General features: G+C 57.6%; 1 pseudogene; it reads right to left on the bottom strand.

Moving 5' to 3' along the window:
• Positions 1 to 587: 587 nt before the first annotated feature.
• On the bottom strand, positions 588 to 14,888 carry LOC142246582 (3-oxoacyl-[acyl-carrier-protein] reductase FabG-like; annotated as a pseudogene).
• Positions 14,889 to 15,011: the final 123 nt, after the last annotated feature.

The following is a 15,011-nucleotide window of genomic DNA, read 5'->3' as shown; positions in this document are numbered from 1 at the left end:
AGGACGACCGGCCCGGAGGACAACAATACACAAGTATACGCTCCTCCCCCTCTACAATTTACAGTCCGCCCGCTCCTCCCCTCTACGATCCGCCCGCTCCTCCCCCTACGATCCGCGGTAGCCCGATCCTCCCCCTACGATCCGCGGTAGCCCGATCCTCCCCCTACGATCCGCGGTAGCCCGATCCTTTCCTCTACAATCCGCGGTCACCCGATCCTCCCCCTACGGTCCGCGGTGGCCCGATCCTCCCCTCTACGATCCGTGGTCGCCCGCTCCTCCCCATACGATTTGCGGTCGCCCGCTCCTCCCCATACGATCTGCGGTCGCCCGATCCTCCCCATACGATCCGCGGTCGCCCGATCCTCCCCTCTACGATCCGCAGTTGCCCGATCCTCCCCATACGATCCGCAGTTGCCCGATCCTCCCCATACGATCCGCGGTCGCCCGATCCTCCCCATACGATCCGCGGTCGCCCGATCCTCCCCATACGATCCGCGGTCGCACAATCCTCCCCATACGATCCGCGGTTGCCCGATCCTCCCCATACGATCCGCGGTCGCCCGCTCCTCTCGGCACACACTACATGCTACTCTCAGGCCTTTATTGATGGTTGTACAGGACATTATCTCGGGCACATGGCGTGGCGTCCACCGTCTACGGGCATAGTGACCCCGGTGATGAAAGATGCAGCGTCTGAAGCCAGGAAAGCGATTGTCCGGGCCACTTCTTCCACCGTGCCGGGCCGGCCCAGGGCGTGGGTGAGCTGCGCTCGCTGCAGGAACTGCACCGGGAGGAGGAGAACAAGAGGTAATAACAGGAAAACAGCAACAGATCCAGGAAGAGGAGGGCAGAGCGGTGTACCTGAGTGTACTGCTCCTCATCCAGCCCCGCACGCCGGTGCACCTCCGTCACAACCACCCCCGGACTGAGAGACACAAGTCACAAGAGCATCAATAATGGGATCCTCCAGAGCTGCACTCACTATTCTGCTGTTACATCATGTCTAATGTGGGCTTTACACGGTACGATCTATCGTGTAATTTCACGAGCGATCGTACCCGCCCCCATCGTTTGTGCGTCACGGGCAAATCGCTGCCCGTGTCACACAAAGTCGTTACCTGCTGTGTGACCTCGATGTGGGCGGCGAACGTCCACTTCCTGGAGTGGGATGTTCGGCGTCACAGCAACGTCACTCGACAGCCGGCCAATAGAAGCGGAGGGGCGCATAGCCGGCGGGAGACGCAGGTAAGCGGTGTTCATCGTTCCCGGGGTGTCACACACTGCGATGTGCGCTGCCCCGGGTACGATGAACAACCAGCGACATTTTAATTAAACAATTTTTTGAAACTGAGCGACGTGTACACGACTCACGATTTGTGAGCGATACTGCGTCACTCGGAGGTGTCACACGAGACGTCGTCACAAGCGATGCCGGATGTGCGTCACAAAAACCGAGACCCCGACGATAGATCGTCTCGTGTAAAGCCCGCATTACCCTCCAATCACCTCCAGAGCTGCACTCACTATTCTGCCGTTACATCATGTCTTATCCTCCAGTCACCTCCAGAGCTGCACTCACTATTCTGCTGTTACATCATGTCTTATCCTCCAGTTACCTCCAGAGCTGCACTCACTAGTCTGCTGTTACATCATGTCTTATCCTCCAGTCACCTCCAGAGCTGCACTCACTAGTATGCTGTTACATCATGTCTTATCCTCCAGTTACCTCCAGAGCTGCACTCACTATTCTGCTGTTACATCATGTCTTATCCTCCAGTCACCTCCAGAACTGCAGTCACTATTCTGCTGTTACATCATGTCTTATCCTCCAGTCACCTCCAGAGCTGCACTCACTATTCTGCTGTTACATCATGTCTTATCCTCCAGTCACCTCCAGAGCTGCACTCACTATTCTGCTGTTACATCATGTCTTATCCTCCAGTCACCTCCAGAGCTGCAGTCACTATTCTGCTGTTACATCGTGCCTTATCCTCCAGTCACCTCCAGAGCTGCACTCACTATTCTGCTGTTACATCATGTCTTATCCTCCAGTCACCTCCAGAGCTGCACTCACTATTCTGCTGTTACATCATGTCTTATCCTTCAGTCACCTCCAGAGCTGGTCACTATTCTGCTGTTACATCGTGCCTTATCCTCCAGTCACCTCCAGAGCTGCACTCACTATTCTGCTGTTACATCATGTCTTATCCTCCAGTCACCTCCAGAGCTGCACTCACTATTCTGCTGTTACATCATGTCTTATCCTTCAGTCACCTCCAGAGCTGCAGTCACTATTCTGCTGTTACATCATGTCTTATCCTCCAGTCACCTCCAGAGCTGCAGTCACTATTCTGCTGTTACATCGTGCCTTATCCTCCAGTCACCTCCAGAGCTGCACTCACTATTCTGCTGTTACATCATGTCTTATCCTCCAGTCACCTCCAGAGCTGCACTCACTATTCTGCTGTTACATCATGTCTTATCCTTCAGTCACCTCCAGAGCTGCACTCACTATTCTGCTGTTACATCATGTCTTATCCTTCAGTCACCTCCAGAGCTGCACTCACTATTCTGCTGTTACATCATGTCTTATCCTCCAGTCACCTCCAGAGCTGCACTCACTATTCTGCTGTTACATCATGTCTTATCCTTCAGTCACCTCCAGAGCTGCACTCACTATTCTGCTGTTACATTGTGCCTTACTTATTTTTTCCCGTTTTCCAGCACACTGAATGGGAAAGTTAATGGCGTCTTTCAAAAACTAAAACTTGTCCCATAACAAAGACGTCGCATACATACGAGGGAACGGAAAAATAACGATATGAGTCATGGAAGAAAGAAGAAAACAAAGCAATGTCGCCTGGTGGTGCTGTGATGATGATGATTTTGCAGCGTCCCGTCATGGCTGCTTTGTGTGCATTGTAAGTATGAGCCGCCACATTCACTGACATCAGGGGGTTAATCCCAGGAGTAATGCTGCTCACGGAACATTCCGGAATATGGAGGCAGCTAGGCCTGTATATAGAGGGCTGAGCGGAGATGAGGGGCCTGTGCAGGCTGTGGAGAGGGGGCCACGGCCCTGCGTGGCCTTGGGGGGGGGGGTCGACGGCTGCCCTGTGCGGACCCTCTGCACCTTGCATTTTCTTCCTGTTTTGTTAGAACTTGTGATTGATATTAACATATTGTACAAGCAATGTATACCGTGGACCCTGCTGTACACATAGCAGACGCGGGGGGCGCCGTGCATGCAGATAGACTCGGGGGGCGCTGTACACATAGCTAGATGCTCCAGAGACTCATGGTTGTCACGAGTACCCATATGTGTAACTGCTTCAATGCAGCGGCCACAAATGACAGCCGCGGCCACAAATGACAGCCGCGGCCACAAATGACAGCCGCGGCCACAAATGACAGCAGCGGCCACAAATGACAGCAGCGGCCACAAATGACAGCAGCGGCCACAAATGACAGCAGCGGCCACAAATGACAGCAGCGGCCACAAATGACAGCAGCGGCCACAAATGACAGCAGCGGCCACAAATGACAGCAGCAGCGAGGGGTTGAGCTCGTCCATTCATAGCAGTTACACTCAGGCGTTGTCTGTACAGCACAGCTGGCACCGCACTGCAGACGGCACGTCACGTGTGTGCTCGGTAAGTTTACATAGCGGGGTCACATCCTCGTCCAGCCATGCGGTAGTAATATCACCGGGGCCAGCCCCGCACATTCATCGCTGTGAGCCTCGGTAAGTGACCGCGGTATGAACATTAGCACGCAGTATCCGCTCACACTCACCTGACGGCGTTCACTCGCACTTGTTTACTCGCCAACTCTGAGCAGAAAGAAAAAGGAGAATCATGAGGATGTAACGCCGCACTATAGAGCCAGGAGTAATGTCGCCACAGGGCAGCGCTCACCCAGAGCCGCACATCGGGTCAACTGGTCCACCGCAGACTTGGACATACAATAGGCCAGGACCCCGGGGAACTGGAAGATGAAACACCTCAAATCAGGAGCAGAGACATAAAGGGGCCCCCATACCGGAGCAGAATACGGGGCTCCCCGTGCTGGAAAGGGCCTGTGAGGTACCCCCCACCACCCCCCCGAGGCCGGGGCCGGGTCATAGTGAGGAGACCCCATGAACCAGGCCTGTGCCCCTCTATCACTCACCGATCTCTGTCCGTTCACACTGGAGACGTTGATGATGTTCCCTTTGGTCTTGATGAGATGGGGCACGGCCTGCTGAGTGAGGTAGAACAGCGACCTGTGGGCGCAGGGGGAGACGCTTAATGGTTACACCAATTACCTGCTACACCTGAGGTCCTGACACCCCCAGGAAAGGCCAGACCCTCCCTGGGGGGAAAACACCAGACCCTCGCTGGGGGAAGGGGGGTATAAACACCAGACCCTCGCTGGGGGAAGGGGGGTATAAACACCAGACCCTCGCTGGGGAAAAGGGGTATAAACACCAGACCCTCGCTGGGGAAGGGAGGTGTAAACACCAGACCCTCGCTGGGGAAGGGGGGTGTAAACACCAGACCCTCGCTGGGGAAGGGGGGTGTAAACACCAGACCCTCGCTGGGGAAGGGAGGTGTAAACACCAGACCCTCGCTGGGGAAGGGGGGTATAAACACCAGACCCTCGCTGGGGAAGGGGGGTATAAACACCAGACCCTCGCTGGGGGAAGGGGGGTATAAGCACCAGACCCTCGCTGGGGGAAGGGGGGTATAAGCACCAGACCCTCGCTGGGGGAAGGGGAGTATAAACACCAGACCCTCGCTGGGGGAAGGGGGGTATAAGCACCAGACCCTCGCTGGGGGAAGGGGGGTATAAGCACCAGACCCTCGCTGGGGGAAGGGGGGTATAAACACCAGACCCTCGCTGGGGGAAGGGGGGTATAAACACCAGACCCTCGCTGAAGGAAGGGGGGTATAAACACCAGACCCTCGCTGGGGAAGGGGGGTGTAAACACCAGACCCTCGCTGGGGGTATAAACACCAGACCCTCGCTGGGGGTATAAACACCAGACCCTCGCTGGGGGTATAAACACCAGACCCTCGCTGGGGGTATAAACACCAGACCCTCGCTGGGGGTATAAACACCAGACCCTCGCTGGGGGTATAAACACCAGACCCTCGCTGGGGTATAAACACCAGACCCTCGCTGGGGGTATAAAACACCAGACCCTCGCTGGGGGTATAAACACCAGACCCTCGCTGGGGGTATAAACACCAGACCCTCGCTGGGGGTATAAACACCAGACCCTCGCTGGGGGTATAAACACCAGACCCTCGCTGGGGGTATAAACACCAGACCCTCGCTGGGGGTATAAACACCAGACCCTCGCTGGGGGTATAAACACCAGACCCTCGCTGGGGTATAAACACCAGACCCTCGCTGGGGGTATAAACACCAGACCCTCGCTGGGGAAGGGGGGTATAAACACCAGACCCTCGCTGGGGAAGGGGGGTATAAACACCAGACCCTCGCTGGGGAAGGGGGGTATAAACACCAGACCCTCGCTGGGGAAGGGGGGTATAAACACCAGACCCTCGCTGGGGAAGGGGGGTATAAACACCAGACCCTCGCTGGGGAAGGGGGGTATAAACACCAGACCCTCGCTGGGGAAGGGGGGTATAAACACCAGACCCTCCCTGGGGAAGGGGGGTATAAACACCAGACCCTCGCTGGGGAAGGGGGGTATAAACACCAGACCCTCCCTGGGGGTATAAACACCAGACCCTCGCTGGGGAAGGGGGGTATAAACACCAGACCCTCCCTGGGGGTATAAACACCAGACCCTCGCTGGGGAAGGGGGGTATAAACACCAGACCCTCGCTGGGGAAGGGGGGTATAAACACCAGACCCTCGCTGGGGAAGGGGGGTATAAACACCAGACCCTCGCTGGGGAAGGGGGGTATAAACACCAGACCCTCGCTGGGGAAGGGGGGTATAAACACCAGACCCTTGCTGCCCCCTTATATCTAGGGGACAATAAAATTTGTGGAAAAAAGAAGGGAATTTTGTTTACTTACCGTAAATTCCTTTTCTTCTAGCTCCAATTGGGAGACCCAGACAGTGGGTGTATAGCTACTGCCTCTGGAGGCCGCACAAAGAACTACACTTAAAAGTGTAAGGCCCCTCCCCTTCTGGCTATACACCCTCCCGTAGGAGTACGGATTCCTCAGTTTTAGTACCAAAGCAAGAAGGAGGAAAGCCAATAACAGTTTCAAAAACAAATTCAATCCGATAACAAGATCGGAGAACTTAAGAAACAACATGAACAACATGTGCACCCGAAAAAAGAAACCCTAAGAACAAATAGGGCGGGTGCTGGGTCTCCCAATTGGAGCTAGAAGAAAAGGAATTTACGGTAAGTAAACAAAATTCCCTTCTTTTTCGCTCCTAATTGGGAGACCCAGACAGTGGGACGTCCAAAAGCAGTCCCTGGGTGGGTAAAAAGATACCACATGAACGGACTGTCAGACAGCCTCTTCCTACAGGTGGGCCACCGCCGCCTGATGAAGACCCGGGGGGCTGTTGCCAGACCGAAAGGTAACGCTACGAACTGCAGGTGTTCGTCGTGTATGACGAAGCGTAGGAAACGCTGATGCTCTGGTGCAATCGGCACGTGGAGATACGCATCTTTGATATCTATTGATGCTAGAAAATCTCCTTGAGACATTGAGGCTATGACGGAGCGTAGGGATTCCATCCGGAACCTCCTGACTTTTACGTGTCTGTTGAGCAACTTTAGATCCAGGACGGGTCGATACGATCCGTCCTTTTTTGGGACCACAAACAGATTGGAGTAAAAACCGTGACCTTGTTCCTGAAGAGGGACGGAGGTCACCACTCCTTCCGCCTTTAGAGCGGCCACCGCCTGCAACAGAGCATCGGCTCGGTCTGGTGGTGGAGAAGTTCTGAAGAAACGAGTTGGCGGACGAGAACTGAACTCTATCCTGTACCCGTGAGACAGAATATCCCTCACCCAACGGTCTTTGACGCGTGACAGCCAAATGTCGCCAAAGTGGGAAAGCCTCCCACCGACCGCGGGTGTGGGAATCGGAGACTGCAAGTCAGGAGGACGCCGTCTTGGCAACGGTTCCTCCGGCTGTCCTTTTTGGGCGTGACTGAGACCTCCAAGAATCTGAGCGTCTCTGGTCTTTTTGAGTCTTTTTTGACGAGGCGAATTGGGACCTGCCCGGTCCTCGAAAGGACCGATAACCAGACTGACCCTTCCTCTGTTGGGGTTTGTTTTGTCTGTGTTGCGGTAAGGATGAGTCCTTACCCTTGGAGTGTTTGATGATTTCATCCAAACGCTCTCCAAACAATCGGTCACGAGAAAAAGGCAAATTGGTTAAGCACTTCTTGGAATGAGAATCTGCTTTCCAATGTCTCAACCACAGGGCCCTACGCAAAACAACGGAGTTGGCTGACGCCACTGCCGTGCGGCTTGTAGCGTCAAGAACAGCATTAATCGCGTACGACGCAAATGCCGCCATTTGCGAGGTCAATGGTGCTACCTGCGGGGCAAATGCACGTGTGACTGAGTCGACTTGCGCAAGCCCGGCTGAGATAGCTTGGAGTGCCCATACGGCCGCAAAAGATGGCGCTAACGACGCTCCAATCGCTTCATAGATGGATTTCAGCCAGAGCTCCATCTGCCTGTCAGTGGCATCTTTAAGTGCCGCTCCATCCTCAACTGCAACCAAGGATCTAGCTGCAAGCCTGGAAATTGGAGGATCCACTTTTGGACACTGGGTCCAACCCTTGACCACCTCAGGGGGAAAAGGATAGCGTGTATCTTTAAGCCGTTTAGAAAAACGCCTTTCAGGATAAGCGTGGGGTTTCTGGATTGCGTCTCTAAAGTCAGCGTGGTCCAGAAAAGTGCTTAATGTACGCTTAGGGTATCTGAAATGGATTCTCTCGTGCTGCGAAGCTGACTCCTCTACAAGAGGAGCTGGTGGGGAAATATTTAACATCTTATTGATGTTAAATATAAGATCATTAACTATGGCGTCACCATCTGGTGTATCTAGATTGAGAGCGGTCCCAGGATCAGAATCCTGATCAGTTACGTCCGCCTCATCACCCATAGATTCATCTCGCTGGGATCCTGACCATTGAGATGAATGTGAAGGCCCGTCATAGCGAGCCCGCTTAGGCTGCCCGGGGCCATCGTCCGAGTCAGAGTCTTCACCCTGAGGTGTATATGCCCGTCCCGGAGCTTGGAGCTGAGGGGGACCAGGGGGCAATGATTGCACAGTGTCCGTGGCCTGAAGTACAGGCCTAGCTCGCAATGTGTCAAGAATTTGTGACATAGTGAGAGACATTCTGTCAGCAAAAGCTGCAAACTCAGTTCCTGTCACCTGGACAGCATTCACAGGTGGTACACCCTGGGTCACGTCCAGCAGAGGTCCCGACTGTGCAAGCGCCGCAGGGGCCGAGCACTGCACACAATGGGGGTCCGTGGAGCCTGCCGGTAGAAAAGTCCCACATGCGGTGCAGGAAGCATATAATGTCTGTGCCTTGGCACCCTTGCGTTTTACGGACGACATGCTGCTGGCTCTCTGCAATGTGAGAGAGTCTATAGCCAAAGGGCGACCAGCGCTATGCAATACAAAGTATTTGTAGAAACAAAATACTAAGAATACTACTGGCCCAAGAGGGGGTGAGCCCTGAGGGCTGCTTACCGCCCGCTGAATAGCGGGTAAGAGGCTGCAGATTCCTTGTCTGGGTCTCCCCGGCTCCCCTCTGCAGCTCAGCGTGTCAGCAGGAATGGCTGCCGGCGTCTGTGGAGAGGGGCGGTCCGTGGGAGTTCCTAAACAAAAGTGCGGGAAACAGTGTCCCCTCTGTGCCTATTGTGAGGGCTGGAGTATGTAAAAACGACTCCAGCCCTCGGCGCTGATGCACTGACCAGCGTCCCGCCCCTCTCCTGACTGGCAGGTCTGGGGGCGGGAACGAACGGAAGCAGGCCGCAAAAGCCGGGGACTCGAGTTATCAGCGCGGCCGCCGTAAAAGCGCGGCCCGCGCTGAAGTCCCCGGCGCACCACAAGTGCCAGCCGCGCCGCAGTCCCAGCGGCCGGCGCGACCGATTCCCAGAAGTGTGCCTGCTTCAGCGAAGCTGAATGAGGCCATGGCACAAGCGCCGCAGCGCTGATGTCCCCGGCGCACTACAACACCCAGCATGCTGCGGTGTGAGCGCCAAATGCACGGGGACACAGAGTACCTTGAGGAAGCAGGGCCATGTCCCTAATGTACTCCGCTCCATCCAGCATCTTCTCCAGGGGCTGTAGATGGAGCACGGTCTCAGTGCCTGGAGACCAGTAAATCCCACTTCACCCAGAGCCCTGTAAAAAGGGATGGGGAAGGAATCAGCATGTGGGCTCCTGCCGCCGTACCCGCAATGGGTACCTCAACCTTACAAACACCTCCGACATACAGTGGGGTGAGAAGGGAGCATGCTGGGAGCCCTGTATGGGCCCTCTTTTCTTCCATCCGACATAGTCAGCAGCTGCTGCTGACTAAAAACAATGGAGCTATGCGTGCGTGTCTGACCTCCTTCGCACAAAGCTAAAACTGAGGAATCCGTACTCCTACGGGAGGGTGTATAGCCAGAAGGGGAGGGGCCTTACACTTTTAAGTGTAGTTCTTTGTGCGGCCTCCAGAGGCAGTAGCTATACACCCACTGTCTGGGTCTCCCAATTAGGAGCGAAAAAGAAAGAGAGCTTGTTTGGGAGACAGCGGGAAGTTGACGTTTGGGCGCCCCTCACCGGGTGTTGACGTTCATCACGCGGGTCGTAGTCCTCCAGGCTCGTGTTCTCGATCGTCCCCATGGCCAGTATCCCTCCACTGTTCACCAGCACGTCCAGCTGCCCAAAGTGCGCCACCGTCTGCTCCACCATCCCCCGGAGCAGCGCCTCATCTGTCAGGTCTCCAGGAACCAGCAGAGGCTGCGGACAAGGAAGGGTTAATATTCTGCACAGGAGAGGACGGCACTTGTAGTACCACCTCCCACCACTAAGCAATCTGCAAAGGTTTCCCATAGATGTGAATGCAACAGCGCCCCCTGTCATGAAATATCTGAGAAAAACATCAGATAAAGGGACACAGAAAAAGGAAAATGACAGATTAAGTGACAAGGCCGTAAAGCTCCACGCCATATACTACTAATATGGAAAGACGCCGTCCCTTTAATACTGGCAGATGAGGGAACCACACAGATTAAAGGGGTAGTCTGGGATTACAATGTACTCTCTACTGCCCCCGCCCTGTCAGAGGCTGTGATGGACACTGCAGCTCATCTCCAAGACAGACAGACGGAAGGTGGAGACTCATTATAGAGCGCAGCTCTGGAGGATAACGTCACCTTCTGGTCACAGAACTCCTCACAGCCCCGAGCCGTCTCCTTCAGTTTCTCTTCATTTCTTCCATTAAGGGCCAACCGGGCTCCAAGACGGGCAAAGAGCAGCGCGGTACCGGCACCGATCCCAGAGCTGGCCCCGGTCACCAGGCAAACCTTCCCCCGAAGAGAGACCACCTGAGGAGAGAGGAGAGGTCAGGGGGCAAAACAAGAGGATGAGCCCTCCGTCCATGGCAGCCCCTCACACTCCCCGCATGTGTCCTACATACACCGCAGCCCCTCACACTCCCCGTATGTGCCCTCCATCCACCGCGGCCCCTCACATTCCCCGCATGTGTCCTACATACACCGCAGCCCCTCACACTCCCCGCATGTGTCCTACATACACCGCAGCCCCTCACACTCCCCGCATGTGTCCTACATACACCGCAGCCCCTCACACTCCCCGTATGTGCCCTCCATCCACCGCGGCCCTCACATTCCCCGCATGTGTCCTACATACACCGCAGCCCCTCACACTCCCCGCATGTGTCCTACATACACCGCAGCCCCTCACACTCCCCGTATGTGCCCTCCATCCACCGCGGCCCCTCACACTCCCCGTATGTGCCCTCCATCCACCGCGGCCCCTCACACTCCCCGCATGTGTCCTACATACACCGCAGCCCCTCACACTCCCCGCATGTGTCCTACATACACCGCAGCCCCTCACACTCCCCGCATGTGTCCTACATACACCGCAGCCCCTCACACTCCCCGCATGTGTCCTCCATACACCGCAGCCCCTCACACTCCCCGTGTGTGCCCTCCATCCACCGCGGCCCCTCACACTCCCCGTATGTGCCCTCCATCCACCGCGGCCCCTCACACTCCCCGCATGTGTCCTACATACACCGCAGCCCCTCACACTCCCCGCATGTGTCCTACATACACCGCAGCCCCTCACACTCCCCGTGTGTGCCCTCCATCCACCGCGGCCCCTCACACTCCCCGTATGTGCCCTCCATACACCGCAGCCCCTCACACTCCCCGCATGTGTCCTACATACACCGCAGCCCCTCACACTCCCCGCATGTGTCCTACATCCACCGCGGCCCCTCACACTCCCCGCATGTGTCCTACATACACCGCAGCCCCTCACACTCCCCGTGTGTGTCCTACATACACCGCAGCCCCTCACACTCCCCGTGTGTGCCCTCCATCCACCGCGGCCCCTCACACTCCCCGTGTGTGCCCTCCATACACCGCGGCCCCTCACACGCCCCGTATGTGCCCTCCATACACCGCGGCCCCTCACACGCCCCGTATGTGCCCTCCATACACCGCGGCCCCTCACACTCCCCGTATGTGCCCTCCATACACCGCGGCCCCTCACACTCCCCGTATGTGCCCTCCATACACCGCGGCCCCTCACACTCCCCGTATGTGCCCTCCATACACCGCGGCCCCTCACACTCCCCGTATGTGCCCTCCATACACCGCGGCCCCTCACACTCCCCGTATGTGCCCTCCATACACCGCGGCCCCTCACACTCCCCGTATGTGCCCTCCATACACCGCGGCCCCTCACACTCCCCGTATGTGCCCTCCATACACCGCGGCCCCTCACACTCCCCGTATGTGCCCTCCATACACCGCGGCCCCTCACACTCCCCGTATGTGCCCTCCATACACCGCGGCCCCTCACACTCGCCGTATGTGCCCTCCATACACCGCGGCCCCTCACACTCCCCGTATGTGCCCTCCATACACCGCGGCCCCTCACACTCCCCGTATGTGCCCTCCGTCCAATGCAGCCCCTCACACTCCCCGTGTGTGCCCTCCATACACCGCAGCCCCTCACACTCCCCGTATGTGCCCTCATACACCGCAGCCCCTCACACTCCCCGTATGTGCCCCCATACACCGCAGCCCCTCACACTCCCCGTATGTGTCCTCCATACACCGCAGCCCCTCACACTCCCCGTATGTGCCCTCCATACACCGCGGCCCCTCACACTCCCCGTATGTGCCCTCATACACCGCAGCCCATCACACTCCCCGTATGTGCCCTCCATACACCACGGCCCCTCACACTCCCCGTATGTGTCCTCCATACACCGCAGCCCCTCACACTCCCCATATGTGCCCTCCATACACCGCGGCCCCTCACACTCCCCGTATGTGCCCTCCATACACCGCAGCCCCTCACACTCCCCGTATGTGCCCTCATACACCGCAGCCCCTCACACTCCCCGTATGTGCCCTCCATACACCGCAGCCCCTCACACTCCCCGTATGTGCCCTCATACACCGCAGCCCCTCACACTCCCCGTATGTGCCCTCCATACACCACGGCCCCTCACACTCCCCGTATGTGCCCTCCATACACCACGGCCCCTCACACTCCCCGTATGTGCCCTCATACACCGCAGCCCCTCACACTCCCCGTATGTGCCCTCCATACACCGCAGCCCCTCACACTCCCCGTATGTGCCCTCCATACACCACGGCCCCTCACACTCCCCGTATGTGTCCTCCATACACCGCAGCCCCTCACACTCCCCATATGTGCCCTCCATACACCGCGGCCCCTCACACTCCCCGTATGTGCCCTCCATACACCGCAGCCCCTCACACTCCCCGTATGTGCCCTCATACACCGCAGCCCCTCACACTCCCCGTATGTGCCCTCCATACACCGCAGCCCCTCACACTCCCCGTATGTGCCCTCCATACACCACGGCCCCTCACACTCCCCGTATGTGTCCTCCATACACCGCAGCCCCTCACACTCCCCATATGTGCCCTCCATACACCGCGGCCCCTCACACTCCCCGTATGTGTCCTCCATACACCGCAGCCCCTCACACTCCCCGTATGTGCCCTCATACACCGCAGCCCCTCACACTCCCCGTATGTGCCCTCCATACACCGCAGCCCCTCACACTCCCCGTATGTGCCCTCATACACCGCAGCCCCTCACACTCCCCGTATGTGCCCTCCATACACCACGGCCCCTCACACTCCCCGTATGTGCCCCTCCATACACCACGGCCCCTCACACTCCCCGTATGTGCCCTCATACACCGCAGCCCCTCACACTCCCCGTATGTGCCCTCCATACACCGCAGCCCCTCACACTCCCCGTATGTGCCCTCCATACACCACGGCCCCTCACACTCCCCGTATGTGCCCTCCATACACCGCAACCCCTCACACTCCCCGTATGTGCCCTCCATGCACCGCAGCCCCTCACACTCCCCGTATGTGCCCTCATACACCGCAGCCCCTCACACTCCCCGCATGTGCCCTCCATACACCGCGGCCCCTCACACTCCCCGTATGTGCCCTCCATACACCGCAGCCCCTCACACTCCCCGTATGTGCCCTCCATACACCGCGGCCCCTCACACTCCCCGTATGTGCCCTCCATACACCGCAGCCCTCACACACTCCCCGTATGTGCCCTCCATACACCGCGGCCCCTCACACTCCCCGTATGTGCCCTCCATACACCGCGGCCCCTCACACTCCCCGTATGTGCCCTCCATACACCACGGCCCCTCACACTCCCCGTATGTGTCCTCCATACACCGCAGCCCCTCACACTCCCCGCATGTGCCCTCCATACACCGCGGCCCCTCACACTCCCCGTATGTGTCCTCCATACACCGCAACCCCTCACACTCCCCGTATGTGCCCTCCATACACCGCAGCCCCTCACACTCCCCGTATGTGCCCTCCATACACCGCGGCCCCTCACACTCCCCGCATGTGCCCTCCATACACCGCGGCCCCTCACACTCCCCGTATGTGTCCTCCATACACCGCGGACCCTCACACTCCCCGTATGTGCCCTCCATACACCGCAGCCCCTCACACTCCCCGTATGTGCTCTCCATACACCGCGGCCCCTCACACTCCCCGTATGTGTCCTCCATACACCGCGGACCCTCACACTCCCCGTATGTGCCCCCATACACCGCAGCCCCTCACACGCCCCGTATGTGCCCTCCATACACCGCGGACCCTCACACTCCCCGTATGTGCCCCCATACACCGCGGCCCCTCACACTCGCCGTATGTGCCCTCCATACACCGCAGCCCCTCACACTCCCCGTATGTGCCCTCCATACACCGCAGCCCCTCACACTCCCCGTATGTGCCCTCATACACCGCAGCCCCTCACACTCCCCGTATGTGCCCTCCATACACCGCAGCCCCTCACACTCCCCGTATGTGCCCTCCATACACCGCGGCCCCTCACACTCGCCGTATGTGCCCTCCATACACCGCAGCCCCTCACACTCCCCGTATGTGCCCTCCATACACCGCAGCCCCTCACACTCCCCGTATGTGCCCTCCATACACCACGGCCCCTCACACTCCCCGTATGTGCCCTCCATACACTGCAGCCCCTCACACATGTGTTTGTCCCCCCCTCACCTGCTCCGGGCTGCCTGCAGCTGCCATGCTTCTCTTTACTTTTCCTTCCTCTGACTTTTTTTCTTTTCCAATTTGGTTTTTCCCTATAACTTTATTGATCGCTGACAGTGGACACGTGCGCCTTTCCTGGAGGTCGGGGTCAGTTCAGGTGATCACTGGGTGCAGTCACCTGATTCTAGATTAACCCTTCACAGACTGGACAGCCTTTTACTTTGTG

Source organism: Anomaloglossus baeobatrachus, chromosome 7 (genome assembly GCF_048569485.1).
Source record: "Anomaloglossus baeobatrachus isolate aAnoBae1 chromosome 7, aAnoBae1.hap1, whole genome shotgun sequence".
NCBI classification, from domain to species: Eukaryota; Metazoa; Chordata; class Amphibia; order Anura; family Aromobatidae; genus Anomaloglossus; species Anomaloglossus baeobatrachus.
The sequence above is the reverse complement of the archived record's forward strand: the minus strand, read 5'-3'. Positions and strand labels throughout refer to the sequence as shown.